Source organism: Dermacentor andersoni, chromosome 7 (genome assembly GCF_023375885.2).
Source record: "Dermacentor andersoni chromosome 7, qqDerAnde1_hic_scaffold, whole genome shotgun sequence".
In the NCBI taxonomy this organism is placed as follows: domain Eukaryota; kingdom Metazoa; phylum Arthropoda; class Arachnida; order Ixodida; family Ixodidae; genus Dermacentor; species Dermacentor andersoni.
Genome location: NC_092820.1, coordinates 130,095,247 through 130,102,480, shown reverse-complemented (window position 1 = coordinate 130,102,480; position 7,234 = coordinate 130,095,247). Strand labels below are relative to the sequence as shown.

Here is a 7,234-nt window from a genome sequence, read left to right as displayed (position 1 = left end):
TGGATACATGCGCAATTTCGCCAGTTCTTTCTAAACATCATTCAAAAAACTAACTTTGTTCGTGTATGTGTGATTGCCTTCTTTATTTCTATGCAACAGTTTTTCTACTTGGCGTTAGGGTAATCTTTCGAACTGAAAAAAAAACGTGCTGATGGTAGAAGCGAATGTTTGATTGCTGCTGCGTCGCAAGAGGTTATCGTAGTCACCAGAGTGTGAAGGTTGTAAGCCAGCTCACAATGACGAAGAAAAAGAAAAGTGTAATTATAATTATCCGTAGCTGACGTTGCGCTAGTTCAGCAAGCATGCGGAAACAGATTGTCGTTAAAAAAACATCCCCGTCTCAAAATGAGAAGCCTCTCGATATTCGAACCTCCAAGGTAACGCCCTTGGAATGTGCTAGTCAAAGCGGTGTGCAGCTTCGTCGGCTGCTATTGTTCCATTTTTTTTATTTATCTTAACCGTTGTGGGAACAATATAAATAGGCGGCAACCCGACCCATCTCTTCGGAGAGCCATCCACGTATCGGAGGAGCATAGTAGCAAGTAAGGCGAGCACCTACGGAAAGCTACTGCTCGGAAGTGCGCTTGCTGCGTGCGATCTAAAGCTGTACGCTTACGAAGAATCAAAGGTACGACGACTCGTTTCTTTTCTCCATCTGGTCACTAGATGAGGTAGTAGTTTCAGATAAGTGTGGTTCTATAACAGTGCTAAACAATCGAGAGAAAATGTTTTCCTAAAGCCTTACGCTGGTCTGTCATAATTGGTATTGATACCAATTAAGAAAGTTTTTTTTATGAATATACGGCCGTATACTCAAAATACGATCAAAGTAATGTAGAAGAGAACTTTGTCTTTTTGGTATCACTGAGCACTTTCCTGTGGCAACGGAATAAAGGGGAAGACTTGCCTCTTAACGTTACCCGATAAATAGCGGAGCAGATAGGGGTTTGCTTCTAAAGAAGTCTTTGTACGTAGCGCCATAATTTATATCTTGTTTTCAAGAATTCCGTCAAGAATTCTTGAACCAAGATAAGCTACAAAATATCTAAGAATGTCTCCGTCATGGTCAAAGCGTACGTGACTATTTTTTTTTTCATTTCTCATTACAGCCAACCATGGGAGGAACGTTTGTCACACTTGGATTACTGCTGCTCACCATTGTGGCAAGCGTGGCTTCAGGTAAAACAAACTCTACGATATTTCTACTTTCCCACAATTTTAGAACAAAGTTTGAAGAAAACCCCTAACGTATGCAAAAAAATTACTGTAACGTTTATTTCAATACAAGGGTTCGCAAATCATCGCGTCTAGACACTTGTAGAGGTATAGAGAAATTGAACTGGCGCAAATGAGTGCGGAAATGCTCCTTTTCTACTGTTTTCGGTGGTGAAAAAGAAGCGGAGGAGGTTCTTCCCTATACAGACAATTTGTTTCCGTGAATTTCTTCACAGGCTTTATTTGAAAGAATACAGTTTACTAGCAATTTAATCTCGGACATATTTACTAGGTAACGTGGACGTCTCATCAGCAGCAATCACTAGCGGTTGTAAATATCTGAGGGACAGAGAGAAAAAGCTTGATTCAAAGTCGTTTCTACGGTCAAGGTAGGTGGGGGGCCGGGACACTAGCCCCGCCGGAGCCTCCCTTAGTCAGGCGATGGCCAGACTTTGAGTTTTGGTGGTGTCGTTGGCCAGCCAGACAACACAGATTTGATCCACCGGACATTCACTAAAGAGCATGGCCTCCCACTGCTCGGCTCGTGGTAATTCACAATGTAGGAGGGGAGCTGGGTTTGAAGGTGTGTGGTGCTGCCGGGCATGCCCAGATAATGTGTTCGAGATCTGCGCGTAGTGCGTGCCATGTTTTGCAGGTCGGGGTAGATGTGACGATACAGGGATGGTGCAGGAATATTGCGCGTCTGTAAGAGCCGCCACGTGGTCCACTGATGCTTGACGCCACGTGCCACTGAGACTTGTAGGGAAAGGGGAATTTGTGGCGGACTTTAGGGTAGCACGTGAGGATCTCGCCATAGATGATCATGCGCTGGCGCGCATGGCTGCCCCAGGAGTCTATGGCATCGTGATCAGGGGCTTGCATATGGTGAGGCCGTCCGGAAAACTGCTGGCCGGAAGAGAATTGCCCTGCACGGTTGGCGCTTGCTCTACCGCTGTCATGCGCGGCTTCGTTTCCGCTAAGACCTGCGTGGCTCGGAGCCCAGATCAGGGGCCCTATAACGTAAAACTGTTCCAAAATTTTTTTTCTAATCTCCTCACGTCTAGCTTGCGTCACCGCCGACGCAAGCATCGGGCGGTGGGTGACCCGCAGGGTGGTTTAAGGAGGCCAATCAAATGATTTCCTCGTTTATAGGATGTAAATTTTGTTTGCTTAGAAAGCGAACAACATTGCCTACACTGAGCGGCTTGTCTTACCTAATTGGCTGATAAGAGGCGAGGAGCACGGCTCAAGTGGAGAGCGATTCGTTGGGTCCTAACCAGAGCACTGAAAATCGATAACCGGACGAAGAGGGTGGTGGGGCTTCTATGATTGAGCCCCTTTCCCTTACTTAGCTTGCGGTCGCTGGTCGAAAATCACGGCGGCATGCAACGCAAAGTTAAGAATGCCGCTAAAAAGGATCATCAGCAATGAAAAGCTGACTGAGAGAGGTCGTAAACGTGCCGAAGGTGCTCGAAAACGTTACACAGCCAAGCAAAAAGTTTTATTGTACGCAAAAATACCCATGCTGCCCGGCAGGTGCGTGTAGCCAGTGCCTGAGTGATCGGCGACGGCCATCTTTTATTCCTTTCGGAACGAGACAGCCTGCGGCTATTCTGAGAAAAATAGAGTTTTGTTCCGCATATTAATGTATCTTTAACGCGTACGCTTCGCTTTGACGCGGTGAGTTTTCGTCGTTTTGTGACGTCCCGTGACAGGCAGGTGAAGTGGGTGCAGCCTGAAAACTTTTGACCCTGTCCCGTTCTCTTCTCTTGTGTGTGTCTGTTTATTTGGCGTCCTCATATTTTATAATGAACAGCTACCAACTAGCCCAACAAGAAGTGCTTTCGACCGATAGCTGAGGTCTAATAGCGAAAAGGCGTCGAATCACAAATAACTATTTTTCTCTTGCTCTTTACAGTCATGCATAATCCTGTGTTCTCGTCATATCAGATGGGGAGCTACCGCGGTTTTCGTGATGTCGCGTGACAGACAGGCGAAGTGGGGGTGGTTCAAAAATGTTGTTGACAAAAGGCGAGGGGATGATTGCAGAATTGGAAAAGAAAATTTTGGAATAGCTATACGTTATAGCGCCCCAGGTGGACGCTGCGGCGACGTGCGGGGTGTGGGCCGGTTAGAATGCGGTGTGCTTGGGACTTGATGAGTCCTCTGGAATAGTTACGCGGTCTTGGAATCAGTCATGACGCACAATGCAGTCGTCGATGCATAGGCGAGAGCTATAGAAGCCTCCTCGCCTTCTTCAGCATGAATTCGGCGTATGGCGCTGGTCATTGCGATATCTAGTTTCGAGCCTGCACCTAGAGCAAGTGTCATGGCCGAGTGGGTCCGGTGGCCCGTGGCGTCGACATAAGCCACGTGCGAAGCGTCCTTATACCTATTGCCGAGTTGCTGAGCCCTTGCGGTGCGACCTGCTTGTGTTGTAACCGGGGTGCATGTTCTTCGGGGGAAGGGGATCAGGAAAGTGTCACGAATGTACAGCGGTATCGGGAGCTTCACTGCAGTATGTGTGAAGTAAGGAATGCTCAGCTTACTGAGGACTTGGCCTCAATGAGATGCTCGAAGGTATTAGGCAGCCCCAACTCATCCAGCTTTACGTTGGTAGTGTTGGGCGAAAGGTGGAGTGCTTGTTTGTATGCTTTCTTGATGATATCAATAGTGTTTCTCCGCATCTGAGAGGCATGGAATGGCTGAACATACGATGCGACTGATACTGAAAGCCCAGACTAGCCGAAGAATGCTATCCTTTTTCATACCAGTATGTCGGGTTGCGATACGTAAGATAAGCCGACCTACTTGTGCAGCGTGGGTGCTAAGATGATGTTGAGTTGCACTATTCTTGAGGTTTCGTTGTATGCGGAGCTTGAGGAGTCCGAGGATAGGAACGCGAGGGATAGGCACGCTGGGTGTAGGCCAAGTGTAGGCCAAGTGTAGGCCAAGTGTAGGCCAAGTGGGTTTCGACGCTGAGTGGCTAGATGATAATTCAGTCCGCCACTAGCGTATTAGGGAAGAACCACGAGCCGGGTTCTATTTACCTTTCGGAAGCATTGTCAAATGCACAAATGGGAAATGGGATGTGTAGTAATGGAACATATGCTACTATTTCCGTGTAAGATACTGTCCCTACACTCAGTTCATAATAAATATACGTTTTCTTCTACATGCATACCTCACAAATGTGCTCTTTTGCATGGTATATATCAGCAATAAATAAAGTTCACTGGTTCATTAAACGTTTATTTCGCACAAATATGGCGATGACGCTTGAGTACACAACGTATACATTTTCATTCCCTTCTGCAGTTTTTCACAATATATTCAAACGCATCTTGCAGCCGTTCATATCGCGTTTCTCAAGTTCCTATAGTTAAACGAACCTTTACTTTGATAGCGTAGACAATTTCAATGAAATGCAGAGTTGCCGGACATTAAATCGCCTGTTTGGATTCACTTAAAGTGCCTATTTGTTTAAAAGCATTTACAACGAAATGATGAAAATAAGAGAAATTATGGGAGCTCAACTCTACCCTGTTGGTGGTGTTTGAGTTCTCAACACACATATGTTGGTTCATTCCTACAACTTCTCATCATGATTTTGAAGGTACCCTGATGCGGTTACATCTAGTAGGCATCTAATTTCAAAAAAAAATATTCTATAATATGGTCCTTGAATTAGAAATACCATTCACATTACCAGAAGAAGAAGAAGAAGTTGATTTTCCACATGAGTACACTGATGTATACAAAGCAGTGGGGATGGCAGGATAAAAGCTGCATAACGGCAGCTTCACTAGTAGTGTGGCAATCCTCTACGTCGCAACTCATCGCGTACTAAACAATGCATTCTGATAACTGCCCAATTTCCCAACCATTTTACATACAGTTATCTGCTTTGCGATGCACCTAAAATGCCCACATATTCTAACAGCATTCGAAATTAGTTCATCATTCTTTGTAGAAATGAAAGGAGGTCAATTCGAACTCGCTGTAGTGGCTTAGCGCCTATGTCGTTGTGTTGCTAAGCACGAGATCACGAGATGAAATCCGGGCAGCGGCAGCCTCATGTCGATTAGGACGAAATACAAAAACGCATGTGTGCTGTGCGTTGGCCACACGTTAAGGATCACCAGGCGGTCAAAATTATTCTTGAGTGCCCCATTACGCCTTACCTCGTAATCAGATCCTACCTGTCGCTCGTAAGATCACTCAATCAATTTTTAAGCCTAATTTGACTTTCTTTCATTTGTTTCTCGATCAAAACCGCATACCCGGAGTTATCATAATATGTTTTCTTGGTTTCTCACCACAGAGGACCCAACTTGTCCGGATATCGACTGCTCGAACAACGTCGCTTGCTTTATTGGGCAAGAGCGCTGCATTTGCTCATGCGGTAAGTAAGGCTCTCGCAGTTATTTCGGTACGTCGCGTATTATTGGCCACGCCTGTTGTGGCTGTTCCGCATCCAGAGATCCCACGTATGTCGTCGATCATGTGCGTCCGACCAATAAATCCCGCGAGTATTCTAAAGAGAGTAGTGGCCACTTGCAGTGTGCTTAGACAGCAACAACAATTTTGCGCTGTATGTTAAAAGAAAACTGTTATAGGGTAGATAGCTGGACGATTGCCTAATACGTGGAAAAGTAAATGCATTGCTACAAAAAAGTAATAAAAAAGAAAGAGGCGACAGCATAAGTACTTTTGTGGGGCTTATGCTCTTGCGTTATTTATACTTGTACCATGCATTGTAGCGCTGAATTCATCAAGAATGGAAAGGGTACGTTGAAGAAGCATCGGGAAGAGTTCAGCTAGAAGCCCTCCGCAACGACGCAGCAAAGATGTGATCCTGCCTCACATAAAAATAACTATGGCCGCTTGTGTAGTCGCTCAACATTGCGGACATTTCGTATCTTTTAGCGTGATGATTAAGTTTTCAATCAACGCCTGTGCGCATTCTAGCTTTTGAGAAGCTGCTTCTTGTCGAAGGGTATTTGAGGTAAATGAACAAAATTGCACTAATGTTTTAACATGAAATGTTTACAGCTCACGAATAATGTAACTAAAAGCTATACAGCAGGAAAATTTGAAACGAAATGAAATTTTGTCTTAATGCGGAAAACATTGCAGAGCATGAATGGTAAAAAAGTATACTGCCTTGGTATACGAGGGGACGAAAGAGAAACATTGCAATAGAGCATATTTTGCACAATATTGTAGATAAGGCTATAAATATATTAGGACGGGACTATAGTGAAGCATCATCCGTCTTGCACATCCCCCTAAGTTTATTTGCCAGGCTCAGTTCAAACAACCCAGCCTGTTTCTAGTAGTCAAAGTGTCAGGTCGTTGTAGTCGTGTGCTCCTCTTTTTTTTTCAGTGTACACGCTTTAGTTCCCAGTCTTTTAAGCTCATTCTTTAGTGCCGGCTACAAAACTCCAAAAACGCAGGTAACCATGTTTTATTTGCTTTAAAGCAAGAAGTGATACACTGTGTCGACCTCTGTTGTGCTCACCGCACCGACAAAATTCTTGTGGTTCCTGTATACCACACTACAATTTTGTCATGTCCTTAATACTGCCTTTGTTTATTCCTTTCGCCAGTGGGGGACAGACACCCTTGTGGGGCTTTCCTAAGCATCCCGTGCACGCAGGGCCGCTCCATCAGCTGTACCAGACGCCAAGGCCGATGCACGTGCAGATGTCTTTTCTAAATGACTCGCCCAAGACAGTGCAGACGTGTCTAATAAAAGGCGTATTGAAAAAATAAACAAGCCTGCAATATGTCAATGCAGCAATCTGCAGGTCTTTCTTCTACGGTGTCTTACGCGGATTCCTGAATAACGCAAATTTCATCCCGTGCAGATGCTTTTGAACAGGAAGGTACCGCTGCGTATGCTTCTGCCTAGGACCAATACAAAGGTAACGGCTGCTACTTGTGCTAAATAAAGAAACGAAAAGTGAGAATCTGCAATTTTTGTTGTAAGGAAAGGCTTAGTGTGCCAGCAAAA

At 45.1% G+C, this 7,234-nt stretch overlaps 1 long non-coding RNA gene across 1 annotated transcript; it reads left to right on the top strand.

The window, feature by feature from the left end:
• The first annotated feature begins 507 nt into the window (after positions 1 to 507).
• On the top strand, positions 508 to 6,994 carry LOC140219335 (uncharacterized). Its single transcript, XR_011895537.1, has 4 exons — positions 508 to 628; positions 1,110 to 1,179; positions 5,540 to 5,620; positions 6,828 to 6,994. It is a non-coding gene; the product is annotated as an uncharacterized lncRNA (long non-coding RNA).
• Positions 6,995 to 7,234: the final 240 nt, after the last annotated feature.